Below are 18,183 nucleotides of genomic sequence, written 5' to 3' on the forward strand. Positions count from 1 at the left end.
AGCAACCCCGGGTGAAAAAGCAGCAGCACACAGCAGCCAGGTTGCAGGAGGAGCCAGAAGACCCACAGCCACCATTTCTAGAACTTTCCCCACTGGCTCCCTTACGGAAGACATTCTCTCAGATAGCGAAAGTCTCAACTCCTTAGCTGTGACAAGAAGTCAAAAATCGAACATCAAACAGAGGCCTGGGTTTAAATGCAGCCGCACGTGACCTTGATCTCAACTGATTACTTAAATCAAGAAAATGGGCAAAAGGCAGAAACAAACCCAAGTGCCCACTGACAGATGAATGGAGAAATAACGATGTGGTTTATTCATGCAAGGGAGTATCGCTCAGCCTTACATAGGAAGGCAATTCTCACACATGCAACAGCGTGAATGAATCTTGAGGAGATTGTGAAATAATGTGAAATAAGCAAGTCACAAAAGGATAAACACAGTAAGATTCCACTTACACGAGGTACCTAAAGAGTAGTCAAATTCATAAAGACAGAGAGTAGAATGCTGGTCACCAGGGCTGGAAGGAGGGAGGAAGTGGCCTTGTCTAATGGGTGTGGAGACTCCGTCTGTTTTTTTCCAACTTTTACTGGCGCTTAGTTGTTTTACCACGCTGTGTTAATTTCTGCAACACAGCAAAAGGAATCAGTCTTACGTATACATGTCAGTTCAGTTCAGTTCAGTCGCTCAGTTGTGTCCAAGTCTTTGTGACCCCATGAACCGCAGGATGCCAGGCCTCCCTGTCCATCACCACGTCCTGGAGTTCACCCAAACCCATGTCCATCGAAGCAGTGATGCCATCCAACCATCTCATCCTGTCGTCCCCTTCTCCTCCTGCCCTCAATCTTTCCCAGCATCAGGGTCTTTTCCAATGAGTCAGCTCTTCGCATGAGGTGGCCAAAGTACTGGAGTTTCAGCTTCAACATCAGTCCTTCCAATGCATATATCCCCACTTTTTTAGATTTTCCCCCCATTCAGGTCACCACAGAGCAGAGAGTAGGGTTCCCTGTGCTAGTAGGTTCTCGCTAGTTATCTATGGAGACTTGGTCTTGAAAGATGAAGAATTCTGGAGTCTGTTACACAACAATGAGGACATATTTAATATGTCTAAACTGTACCTTTAAAAGTGGTTAAGATGGTTCATTGTATGTGTATTATACCACAATTTAAAAAATTTTTAAGTATGTCTTTTTAAAAAATCAACAGTGATATATAAGCCCAGGGCTTGAGACAAGATTTAGACAATATAATGTCCATAATCTAAACATAGGACCTGGCACACAAGAGGTGTTTAAATAGATATTTGTGACTCCCATTGCCTTTATTTTCAAAATAAGAAATCAAGCTGTATTTACAACACAGGAACAGACTCACTGACATAGGAAACAAATTTATGGCTATCAAAGGGAAAAGGGGGCAGGGGAGGGATAAGTTAGGAGTATGGGATTAACAGGCTTTCCAGGTAGCAGCAGAGGTGAAAGAACCCACCTACAGGGTCGGGAAGATGCCCCGAGGAGGGAAGGGCACACACTCCAGTGTCCTTGCCTGGAGAATCCCATGGACAGAGGAGCCTGGCGGGCTACAGTCCCTGGGGTCACACCCAACAGGGGCAGCACGGGATTAACAGATGCACACTATTACATATAAAATAGATAAATGACAAGGATTTACTGCACAACAAAGAGAACAGTATTCAATATCTTGTAATAACCTATACTGGAAGATAATCTGAAAAGAATACATATATATAACCGAATCACCTGGCTGGACACCTGAAACTAACACAATATTGTACATCAACTATACTTCAATTAAAAGAAAAGAAAGGAAAAAAAAAGAAAGAAAGAAAGCTGTGACCCAGACAAGTTAAGTGCCTAGAAGAGAAACCACAGCAGTTAGAAACTCTGGAGTCAGAATCCCCTGAGGCAATCCTGGTTTCTCCACTTAGCCTCCAGTTTGGCCTGAGGATAGTTACCCAGCCTCCATGCAGGCAGCTGAAGAGCCCAGAGCTCAGAGGAGACCATTCTGAGAATAACTGTGTGGACAGAGCCTAGGAAAGTGCCCAGGACACACTCTAAGGACTCATAAATGTGAGCCTCATTGGAAGAAACAGGGCAAACTGGGGACAAACCCTGCACGGCTGATCTCCAGGCCACTGCCTTGATCCCGAGAGCCAGCCTGCCACTCACGCCAACTGGCACAACTGGAAAGAAGCGTCCACATCCTGCCTCCCAGAGTCACAGGGTGATCAGGGCTCCAAAGCCACCTTGTCCTGAGTGCAGGTGTGTGTGTGTGCATGGGGCCAGGGCAAGGGGGCATCACCCAGGCAGCCTCCACCTGGGCTCCCTGTCCTGTCTCCTCCTGCTCTCCCCACCCCCTCTTCCCATCTGTGCGGTGAGGAGAAGGTCAGCAACCACAGCCGTGTCCTGCTCTTCTCACCAAAACTCCACATTAAAGGAAAGCTGGCATCTGCGCAGGGATAACAGCAAACTCATTTTCCCTGCAGTAACCCTGGGTGGCCGAGGACAGCTAGCACCTGGGTGAAGGATACAGCCTCCTCCATCACCTGCTCTGCAAAGGCGGGTAAGCCTCACAGTTCTGCGAAATGTTGCCCCACTGACATCCACAGCACCCCCCCCCCCCCCACACACACACACTCCTTTAGCCTGCTGCTATCACAATGACCCAAGAAACCTGGACCAGTCCATGGCAGTGTGTTGCCACAGAACAAGTCAGACACGGGCTTGAATCCCAGCCATAAGCCCTACAAAGACTTCGGGGTCCTCACTACTGAGCAGACATGCTGCTATACCTGGCTGCTCGACGCTGCTGTAAGGATTGGGGTTAACAGACATCCCCACTGCATATTGGGTGCCACCCCCCTGTCCTCCTCTCACTGCTCAAGCCAGCCTCATTGGCTCCCTGACAAATAAATAGAGTGGCTGGAGGTACCAGAGTTACTTCCTCTCACCACCCTGCAGCCAGAAGCAGGCACACTGTGCTGCCTGATAGAGAGAAGCTGGGAAGGGAGACATTCCTATGGTCCTGGAAGAGGGAGACCAGATCTGGGCAAGAAGCAGATGTTTGGGCAGATTTGAGCAGAAGCGCAGACACAGCACCCTGTCGTTAAGAGCTCATGGCTGGTGGAGGAGATAAGACTTACAAATCGCTAAGAACACAACATGGAAAAGGCTACAACTGAAGTTCACACAAACTGCTACAGAAGTAAAGAAGACTCCACTCACCTCACCTGGGAGCCCAAAGTGGAGGATCCTTGCTATCAGGGAAGGCTTCCCGATGGTGGTGACAGCTGAACCCTGCCAGGAACAATACAGAACTTTCCCAAGGAAGGGATCAGATGGCAACCACTGAGCAGTAACTCCAGCCCAGCCTGGAGGAACCTGCAATGTCCTGTCTTTCCACTTCTCCAGCAGAGTCGTGGTCCCTGTCAACTAGATTAAAAAACTCACTCAGGGTAGGCCTCCCTGACACAGCAGCTCCAGAAGCAGAGTGACCAGGACCACAGAGATGAAACTGAGTGCCAACCAGAACCCTGGGGTCCCAGAAGAGGCAGCATGGGGACATGGAGGCAAGATAGTCTGGGTTCAAATCCCACCTCTGCCACATGTCCATGGGGGCTACCATAATGTTGCATGGGAGCCTAATAACCCAAATTACAAATTCTTATTCTGAGAGCTGTATCTTCATCATTACAGCAATTCTATTAACCCAGAAGGGGCAGTCTAGCAACACAATTGTCAACATTGTTATGAAGAGCAAAAGCTATCAAAACCATAATGATCATTAATGTTACTATTATAGTTTTTTAAAATATTGATTTATTTATTTGACTGTGCCAGGTCTTGGTTGTGGCACGAGGGATGTTTGAGCTTCATTGCAGCATGCAGGATCTTTTGTTAACGGCATGTGGAATCTATCCCTGACCAGGGATTGAACCCAGGGCCCCTGCAATGGGAGTGTGGAGTCTTAGCCACTGGACCATCAGGGAAGTGCCACTATTACAGCTTTTTATTTTAGAGCTAAACTGTGTTGAGTTCTTATGATGTGCACAGTCTCACTTTAATTCTTACTCATCTATAAGACTATTATTTTTAACCTATTTTAAAATTTTTATTTATTTATTTATTTTTTACTTTACAATATTGTATTGGTTTTGCCATACATCAACATGAATCCACCACGGGTGTACACGTGTTCCCAATCCTGAACCCCCTCCCACCTCCCTCCCCATACCATATCTCTGGGTCATCCCAGTGCACCAGCCCCAAGCATCCTGTATCCTGCATTGAACCCAGACTGGCGATTCGTTTCTTATATGATATTATACATGTTTAACCTATTTTACGGGAAGGCAATGGCACCCCACTCCAGCACTCTTGCCTGGAAAATCCCATGGACAGAGGAGCCTGGTGGGCTGCAGTCCATGGGGTCGCTAAGAGTTGGACACGACTGCGTGACTTAACTTTCATTTTTCACTTTCCTGCATTGGAGAAGGAAATGGCAACCCACTCCAGTGTTCTTGCCTGGAGAGTCTCAGGGACGGGGGAGCCTGGTGGGCTGCCGTCTATGGGGTCGCACAGAGTCAGACACGACTGAAGTGACTTAGCAGCAGGAACCTATTTTATAGATGAGAACACAGGCACTGAAGTCAGCTGAGTAACCCAAGATGGTGTGAATATGATCCAGAAAGGGCATTCCCTCCACAAGGGGCCCCAGCAGGGTGGCAGATGGAAACACCAGAGCCAACAGATTAGGCAGAGTTCAAGTCTCAGATCTGCTACTCAACAGCTGTTTGACCTTGGGCATGTCATCTCTTTAAGTCTTTTGTTTTTTTTTTCCTGGGATTTTTCTTTTTCTTTTTTTTTTTTTTTGGCGTAAGACAAATTTATTATCTTATTTCTGAAGGTTATAAGTCCCAAATGGGTTTCACTGGGCTTATAACATTTCCTCATTTCTTTTTTTTTTTTTTTTTTTAGTTTTTTAGTTTTTAAATTTTAAAATCTTTAATTCTTACATGCATTCCCAAACATGAACCCCCTCCCACCTCCCTCCCCATAACATCTTTCTGGGTCATCCCCATGCACCAGCTCCAAGCATGCTGCATCCTGCGTCAGACATAGACTGGCGATTCAATTCACATGATAGTATACATGTTAGAATGTCATTCTCCCAAATCATCCCACCCTCTCCCTCTCCCTCTGAGTCCAAAAGTCCGTTATACACATCTGTGTCTCTTTCCCTGTCTTGCATACAGGGTCGTCATTGCCATCTTCCTAAATTCCATATATATGTGTTAGTATACTGCATTGGTGTTTTTCTTTCTGGCTGACTTCACTCTGTATAATCGGCTCCAGTTTCATCCATCTCATCAGAACTGATTCAAATGAATTCTTTTTAACAGCTGAGTAATACTCCATTGTGTATATGTACCACAGCTTTCTTATCCATTCATCTGCTGATGGACATCTAGGTTGTTTCCATGTCCTGGCTATTATAAACAGTGCTGCGATGAACATTGGGGTACATGTGTCTCTTTCAATTCTGGTTTCCTCGGTGTGTATGCCCAGAAGTGGGATTGCTGGGTCATAAGGTAGTTCTATTTGCAATTTTTTAAGGAATCTCCACACTGTTCTCCATAGTGGCTGTACTAGTTTGCATTCCCACCAACAGTGTAGGAGGGTTCCCTTTTCTCCACACCCTCTCCAGCATTTATTGCTTGCAGATTTTTGGATCGCAGCCATTCTGACTGGTGTGAAGTGGCACCTCATTGTGGTTTTGATTTGCATTTCTCTAATAATGAGTGATGTTGAGCATCTTTTCATGTGTTTGTTAGCCATCCGTATGTCTTCTTTGGAGAAATGTCTATTTAGTTCTTTGGCCCATTTTTTGATTGGGTCGTTTATTTTTCTGGAGTTGAGCTGCATAAGTTGCTTGTATATTTTTGAGATTAGTTGTTTGTCAGTTGCTTCATTTGCTATTATTTTCTCCCATTCAGAAGGCTGTCTTTTCACCTTGCTTATATTTTCCTTTGTTGTGCAGAAGCTTTTAATTTTAATTAGATCCCATTTGTTTATTTTTGCTTTTATTTCCAGCATTCTGGGAGGTGGATCATAGAGGATCCTGCTGTGATTTATGTCTGAGAGTGTTTTGCCTATGTTCTCCTCTAGGAGTTTTATAGTTTCTGATCTTACATTTAGATCTTTAATCCATTTTGAGTTTATTTTTGTGTGCGGTGTTAGAAAGTGATCTAGTTTCATTCTTTTACAAGTGGTTGACCAGTTTTCCCAGCACCACTTGTTAAAGAGATTGTCTTTACTCCATTGTATATTCTTGCCTCCTTTGTCAAAGATAAGGTGTCCATATGTGTGTGGATTTATCTCTGGGCTTTCTATTTTGTTCCATTGATCTATATGTCTGTCTTTGTGCCAGTACCATACTGTCTTGATGACTGTGGCTTTGTAGTAGAGCCTGAAGTCAGGCAAGTTGATTCCTCCAGTTCCATTCTTCTTTCTCAAGATTGCTTTTGGCTATTCGAGGTTTTTGTATTTCCATACAAATCTTGAAATTATTTGTTCTAGTTCTGTGAAAAATGTGGCTGGTAGCTTGATAGGGATTGCATTGAATTTGTAAATTGCTTTGGGTAGTATACTCATTTTCACTATATTGATTCTTCCGATCCATGAACATGGTATATTTCTCCATCTATTAGTGTCCTCTTTGATTTCTTTCATCAGTGTTTTATAGTTTTCTATATATAGGTCTTTAGTTTCTTTAGGTAGATATATTCCTAAGTATTTTATTCTTTTCGTTGCAATGGTGAATGGAATTGTTTCCTTAATTTCTTTTTCTACTTTCTCATTATTCGTGTATAGGAATGCAAGGAATTTCTGTGTGTTGATTTTATATCCTGCAACTTTACTATATTCATTGATTAGCTCTAGTAATCTTCTGGTGGAGTCTTTAGGGTTTTCCATGTAGAGGATCATGTCATCTGCAAACAGTGAGAGTTTTACTTCTTCTTTTCCAATTTGGATTCCTTTTATTTCTTTTTCTGCTCTGATTGCTATGGCCAAAACTTCCAGAACTATGTTGAATAGTAGCGGTGAAAGTGGACACCCTTGTCTTGTTCCTGACTTTAGGGAAATGCTTTCAATTTTTCACCCATTTCCTCATTTCTAAAGTTAAGTATAACCCAGCCTCCCTGGGTAACTGAGACAATTAAAATGAAGCAACATGACTCAAATACTTGACACAAAGGAAACTCCTATAATGTCACTGTCTTTTCTTTTAGCACTTTGAAGATCTCTGCCCTCTGGGCTTGCTCCCAGCCTCCTGGACACCTCACAATGCCTGGACAATGCCATTCCAACATGCATTTGGGCCAGGCCTTGGACTCGTTCTAGGCTCAGGTTAACTTTATTAGAACCAAAAGGGGGGTAGGCATGCCTTTGGGGCTTCCCTGGTGGCTCAGCAGTGAAGAATCCACCTGCAATGCAGGAGCCTCAGGAGATGTCAATCACTGAATCAGGAAGATCCCCTGGAGGAGAGCATGGCAACCTACTCCAGTACTGTTGCCTGGAAAATTCTGTAGGAACCCGGCGAGCTACAGTCCATGACTGAAGTGACATGACATGCATGCACACAGGCATGCCTTTATTTGCAAAAGATCATAAATTGTGGTCCCCTACTTCGAAGACACCAATATGACCTGGATTTTCTCTTCTTCTTTTTTTTTTTTTTTTTTTGGTAGCCAAACAAACTAGTATGTTCACATCAGATTTACCTGAATGCAAAGTAAATGAGTAAAATCCCACATTTGTTAATCTGGCAAAACAAATCCCTCCCGTATCTCCAGGAGACTGTGAAGTGGGAGGAGGTGTAATTTTCAGAAAGGGGTGAGCTTCCCTTTCTTCTTCCACTGACTGCAATGGCTTATGATTTTTATCTACCCAGATGGATCTTATCTAAGAGGGGCAGAGAGGACAAGACTGAGAGTAACCCCTCAGATCACTGATGACTGTTTAGGTCCCTTCTCGGTTTAAGGGATCTGATTTATCTCAATAATCCCCAGCTGTGCCTACTACAATTGAACTGTGCCAGGGAGGACAAAGAGGCCCATATTTTAGAAGATTACCATAAAGATGCAATAAAGTGCTATACTGAGTATAAATTAAATACCTATCCCAAAGCACAATACACATAATAAGTATATGTATGATAAAGACAAGAGGGTAAGTAGAGAAACCAAGACTGGCTTCATGTTATTAGGGAAAGCTACACCAGCAAGCTGCAGTTAGCTTTGGGATATAGAGCGTCAAAGCGTTCCTTTACTTGCTTCAGAAACATAGATCTCTAGACAAGACTGTGAGCTCCTTGAGGGCAGGGATGGTACCTGTTCACCACACTATCCCCAGTACTGTGGAAAGAGATAAGATATAAATGTTAAATGAATGGATAAATGGACTGGTGGATGGATGAATAGGTGGATGGATAGACGGCTGGATTGGTGGGTAGATGGATGGATGGATGGATGAATGAATGGACAGATGGATGGATGAATGGACAGATGAACAAAGAGATGAAAGAGATGGGGATGGTTTGGGAAGCTGCATGACTGCCTTGAGACAGCAACCCGAAGAACAATATGAACTTAACTGGTTAATCAAAGTCCTCAAAACAATGTTTTCCACAGAGGTCTATCGTCACACTTCTCCTTTTCCTTTTGATCAAAACCTAAAGCACTCCTGACCTGTGTTCCCAGGTTTAAAACTACTGCCTACATGTGGACCGTGCACCTGACGTGGTCTCACCCCTCAAGCCTCTCTCTCTGTCACTCTTTCCATGTGCCTCTCCCAATCACCTTTACCCCAATTCTGCTCCTAACCTCAATTCCTGGCCCTGCCTCAAGATCAGCTCAGCTTCAGGATGAACCACAGGCATGCACGACAGCTCCAGCCCAGCACACAGAACACATACACATTCAGATGAATTCTTATCCCAAGTATGGCTGATCTCTACCATGGAACAAAATTCAGTGACCTCTGGTTCCTCCTCTGATGCCCAGCCCTTACGCAGAGCCCACTCTCACCCACCCATCCACGAGAAGGGAGTAGTCAAGTCTGATTACTATGCCCACAGGCTGCAGTTACCTGTTTCACCCAGCAAGACACGGAAAATTTCAGCTCCCCTTTCTCTCCTTTCCAGTCCCACCTCAAACTATTATCACCATTACACCAAGAAGTGGGTTTCATTTGGTTGGTTTCTTTACATTAATGAACATTCTGGTAAGGAATACTGGCCCCTTGGTGGGTGGGTGGGTGGGTGGGTGGGTGGGTGTGTGTGTGTGTTTTCAGAGTGACACTGACCCAACGCTATTTCAAGTATATGTTTTCAGCCTAAATGAGTCATTGGGTGGGAACAGTGAGTTTGCAAGTCTGCAAATGGAATGACCCCTTTATCAAGAAGTACAGTGGACAACATTGTGTTTGGGGCTGAAAAACACTTCAAACAATGAAATCCTGTTTTTTTTATGGTGATACTCATGGAAAATAGGAAAAAAAATCAGGGAAAACTTTTAAAACTCAGACAGAGTTCTCCCTGGGGTAGAATTCAGCTACATCAGTTTCTTGCTGTAAAATCTTGGAGGTGGGAAGAGGTGCTCAACCTCCAGTCATCTGTTGTTGTGAGGACTGATTTAAATCACTTACTACAGGGAAAGCATGTAAAAAATTTCAGCATATAGAAAACACGCAATAAATGTTACTATTACTATTATTTAGAGATAGCATCATAGGGAGCTGTAATGCCCAATATAGCAGTCACTAGCTGCAGGTGGCACTTGAGTTAATTAAAATTAAATTTAAAAGCCAGATGCTGAATCTCACTAACACCTTTCAGGTGCTCACTAACCACCTGTGGCTAGTGGACAGAGTAGACACAGGGGAGCTCCACCCTGCACTAAGTTCTCTTGGACTGCAATGGTATAGAGGTAAAGAAAAATGGCTTGACTCTAGAGGGTCTGTGTGACCTTAGGCAAGTTATTTAACCTCTCTGTGCCTCATTCCCTCATCTGTTAAACGGGGATAATAGTCACTGTATTATTCAGTCAAGGTGAAGATCACCTGCCTGGCAAGTGCTTATAAATGCCACAAGCTGATACCCTACAGTGAGTGACAGACAGGTACACACAGAATGGATTGTTGGCAGAATTAGAAAGACTTTTATGTAAAGCCCATCCCATGGGGCCAAAGAGATACTCAGTTCATACACTCATTTTTTTCAACAAATGTTCATGAAGCACTATGTACTCAACATTCTTCTAGGCTCTAGAGACACAGAAGCAAATAAAGGCTTACAGTCTCAATAAATGGGATGATGATGTCAATGCAACAGAAATACCAACATTTTCATTTTTTTAAAATATAAATTTATTTTAATTGGAGGTTAATTACAATATTGTACTGGTTTTGCCATACATCAACATGAATCCACCACAGGTATACACGTGTTCCCCATCCTGAACCCCCTCCCTCCTCCCTCCTCGTACCATCCCTCTGGGTCGTCTCAGTGCACCAGCCCCAAGCATCCTGTATCCTGTATCGAACCTGGACTGGCGACTCATTTCATTAATGATATTACACATGTCTCAATGCCATTCTCCCAAATCATCCCACCCTCTCCCTCTCCCACAGAGTCCAAAAGATTGTTCTATACATCTGTGTCTCTTTTGCTGTCTCACATACAGGGTTATCGTTACCATTTTTCTAAATTCCATATATGTGTTAGTATACTGTACTGGTGTTTTTCTTTCTGGCTTACTTCACTCTGTATAATAGGCTCCAGTTTCATCCACCTCATTAGAACTGATTCAAATGTATTCTTTTTAATGGCTGAGTAATATTCCATTGTGCATATGTACCACAGCTTTCTTATCCATTCATCTGCTGATGGACATCTAGGTTGCTTCCATGTCCTAGCTATTATAAACAGTGCTGTGATGAACACTGGGGTACACGTGTCTCTTTCAATTCTGGTTTCCTTGGTGTGTATGCCCAGAAGTGGGATTGCTGGGTCATAAGGCAGTTCCAGTTTTTTAAGGACTCTCCACACTGTTCTCCATAGTGGCTGTACTAGTTTGCATTCCCACCAACAGTATAGGAGGGTTCCCTTTTCTCCACACCCTCTCCAGCATTTATTGCTGGTAGACTTTTGGATTGCAGCCATTCTGACTGGCGTGAAATGGTACCTCACTGTGGTTTTGATTTGCATTTCTCTGATAATGAGTGATGCTGAGCATCTTTTCATGTGTTTGTTAGCCATCTGTATGTCTTCTTTGGAGAAATGTCTATTTAGTTCTTTGGCCCATTTTTTGATTGGGTCATTTATTTTTCTGGAATTGAGCTGCAGGAGTTGCTTGTATATTTTTAAGATTAGTTGTTTGTCAGTTGCTTCATTTGCTATTATTTTCTCCCATTCTGAAGGCTAACATTTCCATTTTTAACCACCCATTAAAGATACCCAACAATCAAAAAGGAGTGCTGTCAAATACAAAGGTAGCTACAAAGAGGGTGCCTAATAAAAGCGAATGAACAAATGGAGGGAAGGAGCTGGGAGGAGACCCAATAGATGCATAAGCAGAGAGCTGGGCCCTGGGTGATTCAGCTAACTACCCTATGATGGGTGTGGCTAGCTCAGAGAGCTGTTGCCAAGCAACACTAATAAATGATTCCCAAGCAATCCACAAGCTGGGTTCTGTATAAAGCTTAATCATCTTTAACAAGAGAATCTTGAAACCCTAATGACTGGGATAGAGAAGCCTTCACGTGCGTGCCCTCGGGCTTCTGTTCTGGGCTGTGCTCTGACTCAACCTGTCAACAAGGCCGGTTCCCTCCCCTCTACAGTACCCAGGGGGGAATGGAACCAACCAGGAAGCTGGCACCCACCTCTCCCACTGGGCAAATAGCCCTGCACTGGCTCTGGACACAAAGAGTCACCCGAGAGGGAGAGGGTGCCCTGAAAACTCCTACCCTCACTCAGACTGGCCTGCTGGCCTGGGTTCTAGGACTCAGTGGGCAGAATTCTCCCAGGAAGAGGAAGATGGCACCAGAGCTCTGAATGTGCTTCTGTTTCCAAACCCTGAAGCTCATTTTGGTAGGTTTGCAGCTCCCTGACACAGCTAAAAGTTGCAGGAGGGGCTATGTGGGATTATTGAATCTTTGTCTTACCAGCAGGGCAGGCCATAGCATGGCATTTCAAATCTTTTCAGCCTCAGCCTTGTAGTATAGTAAGGAGAAACACTGTTTGCTTCAGAATGTTGTTTGTGGCATTAGATGAGATAACTTATATTCAGTAGGAACTAGTTTATATTCTATCTCATGTGTCAAGATGGTAAGACAGGGGTCTGACCCAACTGAGTCAAGTCCCCAATCCTGTCACTACCTTATCAGGGCCATCTGGTCTACCTGTGTCTCACCCACCACCTTGTCATTCAAAGAGGGGGGGCAGGATCGGGCCATACTGCCCACCCTGCAATCTCTTGCACATGATCTTCCCAAGTTTATAACCACACTGCTTTTCATCTGAAAAGAATACAAGGCATATGGAAATTCAACACCAGAATTCACCCCAACAACCTCTCCATCCATATGCTCACATCAGGACCAGGATGTGTGCTGATTACAGGTCTCACACATAAAAATAACTCACCAAGAATTAACATAAAAATGCTTGTCTTGATTATCACACTTCAAAACAGACAGATGTAGATGAGATCTAGGGTTCTTCCTATTTTTGATATGTGGGTGCATGCATAGTCAACTAAGGCATGTCCAACTCTTTGCAATCCCATGGACTGTAGCCTGCTAGGCTCTGCTGTCTGAGGGATTCTCCAGGCAAGAATACCGACGTGGTTTCTCATTTCCTCCTCCAGGGGATTTTCTCGACCCAGGAATTGAACTCACGTCTTCTGCATCGGCATGTGGATTCTTTACCACTGAGCCACCTGGGAAGCCTTCCCATGTTTTATATTCTATGGTGATTTCTGCTAGGGGTCGACCTGGCTGGAAGGCTGGGGCTGACCCAAGGAAAACGATGCTCTCTGTCTGCATTGCTGAAATGGCCTCCGTGTATGTCATCCATCACCCACAGCACTCAGTGCCCACCAGACATGGCCTTGTTTTGCTGTGTCCTTCCCCAACACGTCCTGAGCAGAATTACCGGGCAACTTCTATCTCCATCCACGTGGATTCTTTCCACTAAAAGTGCTTGTCTACCCTTTGTAACAGTCACATGCTTAATGCCCTTTTCCAGTAGCTGCCCAACCCCTGGCTGGTCACCCAGAAATCACCAGCCATGTCTATTTCCACCTCTTAAGTATTTTCTGCATGTCTTTGACACAGCAGGCTCAGCACACGCACAGGTAGACCAGATGGCCCTGATAAGGTAGTGACAGGATTAGGGGCCTCAAAAGCAAATGCTGGACAGCAACGACATGGAGTTACCTGGAAACTAAGTGGACTGCCATAAGTGCTTCAAGAGGATTCTAGAACATGTACAAATTCAGGGCAAGAGTGGAAGCAGGGGTCTCAAACCAAGCTGAAGACAAGCTGAATTCAGATAGGGATGGGGAGGGCAGGGAGATCCCTCAGTTCAAAGCACTAATTTTTATACATGCTCATCCTTCCCTTCTCTTCAGATCCATTTTCTCCTTGAAGGAAACCCCAGCCCCTCAGTGGACCACTTAGATTGCCACAGCATCTTGCTTGTCAGTTGGCTACTCTGAGCCCGTTCTGACCCTTTCTGCCTGCTCATCCTCCCCATTCCCTGGGCCCTGACCCAACACTGCACTCTCAGAGTTGGCATTAAGTGCAGCAAGGCTAAAATTAGGGCTGTTTCCATAGATATCTAGACTTCTCTGTAGCAAATCTGCTCAGCTCCCAAGTGGAGAAAAAAAAATTTTTTTTCTGTTCTGAATGCAAAGCAACTGGGGATCTGGAGGAATCCCAGGCTTCTCAGGTCTAGACATCTCTGAGCCTTCCTGACCCCATGAAAAGGGAGAGAGGAGGCTTCTTGGACACCACAGTGGCACCCATAGGGGCCTGACCTCACTGAGCTACAAGGCACCAGCAGGAAATAAGCAGGAGCAAACACAGGAGACCCCGTATGTCTGAGCCACCAGTACACACTTGCCCTCACTCCAGGCTGCCCAGGGGGGACCTTCCTGAAAGTGGGTCTACCTCCTTCTAATTTTGGAGATGAGACAATGCAGATCTGGGAAGATGAGTACCTCAGTCACCCTGCAATGGGCCACACTGTTCACACTTAGTACATAGGAAACCGGGGTTCAAAGATGGCCAGAGAACCACCCAAGGCCATCCAGGCAAGGGCAGTCATCATGACAATGAGGACAGGGTAACAGTAAGAACAACCACAGTTAACATTTACTGACACAGTTTTGTTCAACGTTCTGTGCTCAATGCCCTACTGGTCCTCCTATTTCATCCTTGTTATGGGCTAAATTGTCTGCTCAAAAGAAGTATGATGGAGTCTTAACTCCTGGTGGTGTTGCTGTTTCCCAGTCACTAAGTCGTGTCCAACTCTTTGCGCCCCCATGGACTGCAGCACGCGAGGCTTCTCTGTTCTTCACTGTCTCCTGGAGTTTGCTCAGACTCATGTCCATTGAGTCAGGGGTGCCATCTTGCCATCTCATCCTCTGCTGCCCCTTCTCCTTTTGCCGTCAATCTCTCAGCCTAATTTGGAAACAGTGGCTCTGCAGATGAAATGAAGATGAGATCATACTGAAGGAGAATGGGCCCTCAAACCACTATGACTGATGTCCCTATAAAATGATGGCCACGCGAAGATAGACACAGAAAGGCACGTGATGACAGAGCACTAGAGTGAAACAGCTACAACCAAGGAACATCGGATTGTTAGCAAATGACTGGACATTAGGAAGAGGTGAGAATGATTACCCTACAGGCTTTAGAGGGGGTTGGGGCCTGGTGACACACCTCGATTTTTAATTTCTAGCCTCCCAAAATGGGAGACGATACATTTCCCTTCTTTGGGGCCACCTAGTTCGTCCCCGACATACAAACCTTCAAGTTGCAAACTTTCAAAGATGTAAATGTATATTCCATCAACATCAGGCATGAGTGACACCGCAGCGTGCCCTCCGCCTCCTACTGCTGACGATCGTTTAGCTCTACCATCTCCCACCTCCTATCGCTCCTCCAGTCAGTAACTCTTCTTGCCTATTCAGGCAATGCCAGCCCCTGTATGCCAGCTATTGTACTTTATTACTGTGCTTTTCAAGATACTGTACTGTAAGATTAGAAGTGTTTCATTTTTTTTTTGTTTTCATATATTATTTGCATGAAAAGTATTATAAACCTATTACAGTATAGCATACTGTGCTACTTGGGTACCTAGGCTAACTTTGTTATTGTGCGTGCTAAGTTGCTTCAGTTATGTCTGACTCTGTGTGACCCTATGGACTGCAGCCCCTCAGGCTCCTCTGTCCAGGGCATTCTCCAGGCAAGAGTACTGGAATGGGTCGCCATGCTCTCCTCCAGGGGATCTTCCTGATCCAGGGACTGAACCTGCATCTCTTATGTCTCTTGCACTGGCAGGTGAGTTCTTTACCACCTGGGAAGCCCAATGTTGTTGGATTTACAAACAAACTGGACTTACAAATGTACTCTGTGAACATTTGTATGTAGGGGACTTAGTATATTTTGTTACAACAGCCACAGGAAACTAATACAATCCTCCGCACACTTTGATGAAGACTTAGGTACTAAAAAGTCAGGTTTTACATGAGGGCATTGAAGCTTAATTAAAAGCAAATATTACCAATAACAAATACCAACATGGTGCAAGGTGCTTTACATAGAGTAGTAACTCGTTTCATCCCCACAAAAATCCTAGCCCTACACCAACCCCATGAAGCTATCCCACTTTAATGAAGAAAAAAGAAAGTAAGGAGAGAGAGGTTAAGTAATTTGCCTGAGGTCACACAGCATTTAAGTGGTGAAGTCAAGATTCAAACTCAAACCTAGAATCTGTCCTCTTAACCACTATAACCACCGAAAGCCATAAGAGTATTGAATCTGGACCTGAACTCAGGTGGTCTGGTTTCAACGCATGTATCCTCTTTCTACTTTGTCGTCCACCTGCCAAACAGAATGTTCTGTACTGAGCTGCCCCTTAAAATGCTTATCTGGTGACACAAACAAATTAATCAAATGAGCAGTGGCTTGCATACATCCCATGAGTTCAAATTAAATTTAAATTAGCTCATTTTAGCAATTGAGACTGACCCAGGTCCATATGGACAACAGAAATCAGGAAATGAGTAACTAGGTTATTGGAGCCCTAAACAGGCTGAGTGACATGAAGCTTCTCCCTTACAAAGCTTTCAGGTACTAAGCCATTTCAGTAACCATTTAACGAGCACCTACTATGTGCCAGTACAGTGTCAGGTAATGGCAGCATAAACGACATGACCCCAGCCCAGGAGGGACATGCCCATGATCAAATTGCCATATATCCTGAGAAGTCTTAACTCTGAAGTCAGAACAGAGGTGCTGTTGGAAGACCTAGTTCATGGTTTCAGAGCAGGTGACATCTGAAATGCATCTTTAATTTCAAGCTTATTCTTATTTTAAGGCTAATCTAACCCTACCTCTTTCCAACACATACAAACACACCCATCTTTATTTCCCCTCTCCTTCCTCCTTTCTAGCTTTCTTTATGCAACTTTCTCCTTAAATATTAGATTTTGTTTTCACTGCATGAATCACAAGCATGCATGCCAAGTTGCTTCAGTCATGTCTGATTCTTTATGACTCTACAGACTGTAGCCCACCAGGCTCTTCTGTTCATGGAGATTCTCCATGCAAGAATACTGGAGTGGACTGCCATACCCTTCTCCAGGGGAATATTCCTAACCCAGGGATCAAACCCACATCTCTTAGGTCACCTGCATTGCCAGGCAGATTCTTTAACACTAGCATCTCTGGGAAGCCCACAGGTGACCAACAGGATATTCAGCAATAATCACTGTTTGTGACTTCTCATCCATAATGAAAGGAACAGAATTGGTCATCTTCAGAAAAAAACACTTTTAGGGCCAGAGTCTTGAATAACTAAAGTTAATAGGTAACCAGTGATGGTTAGTGTTAATTCAGCTGAACTGTTGTTTAGCTGCTCAGTCGTGTAAGACTCTTTTACAAACCCATGGACTATAGCCCTCAAGGCTTCTCAGTCCATGGGATCTCCCAGGCGAGAATACTGGAGTGAGCTGCCATTTCCTACTCCAGGGGATCTTTGTGACCCAGGGATCAAACCCAAGTTTCCTACACTGGCAGGTGGGTTCTTGACAACTGAGCCACCAGAAAAGTCCTCAGCTAAACTAACTATCCCTTGATTAACAGATGTAGAGATAGTCTATTTCCACCAACAATGGAGGAGAACACAGCCCTGGAAGAAAGGATGGGGACACAGGTGGTGGAAGGTATGCCAGGTAGGTGGGGACATGGGTTCCTGGGAGCCAAAGAAGAAAGATCTAGAATAAAGATGTGCCCTGCCACCAATTTTCAGCTGGCCACTCACCCACCCACAGGGTCACACCACACCCAGCTAGCCGGCACAGCCATCACTTGGCAGGTGGATTAGCAGAAAGACTGCAGGCTCTGACTTGACCCAGTCCTCTGCTATCTGCACTGTAAACGGGACACAGAGAATCCGCCTGATAGGCATTCCCAGCACCAGTGGGACATTACAGAACACAGACATGCAATCCACGTTAGCCACGGCAGTATGAATAAACAGTCTTCACCATTAGCCAAACTCACAATCCTGTTCCTTTATCCTCGCCATCATCATCACCATCACTGCCACCAAAGCTGCACATAAGCTTTGGGGAAGTCATTTACAGCCCTGGGCCTGAATTTCCACATTGGTGAAGCAAGTTCTCATGGAACGCGAGGACAATATGTAACACTTGGGCACAGTGAGGCCAGGCCCCGCTCACACCAGAAGCTGGCCCAACTGGAGTGATTCTGGGGCCATGGTAAAGAGCGTGGCATTGGTCTTGCGAGTAAACAAACAAGCCCCTTCCACTAAAATCGGATCCTATGAACAGAAAACATGCCCACTCAC

The 18,183-nt window shown here is 44.7% G+C and overlaps 1 protein-coding gene across 2 annotated transcripts in view; it reads right to left on the minus strand.

Moving 5' to 3' along the window:
- Window positions 1-18,183, minus strand: part of LARGE1 (LARGE xylosyl- and glucuronyltransferase 1) — a 621,285-nt gene that overhangs the window by 552,106 nt on the left and 50,996 nt on the right. The window lies entirely within an intron of this gene.

Source organism: Ovis aries, chromosome 3 (genome assembly GCF_016772045.2).
Source record: "Ovis aries strain OAR_USU_Benz2616 breed Rambouillet chromosome 3, ARS-UI_Ramb_v3.0, whole genome shotgun sequence".
In the NCBI taxonomy this organism is placed as follows: domain Eukaryota; kingdom Metazoa; phylum Chordata; class Mammalia; order Artiodactyla; family Bovidae; genus Ovis; species Ovis aries.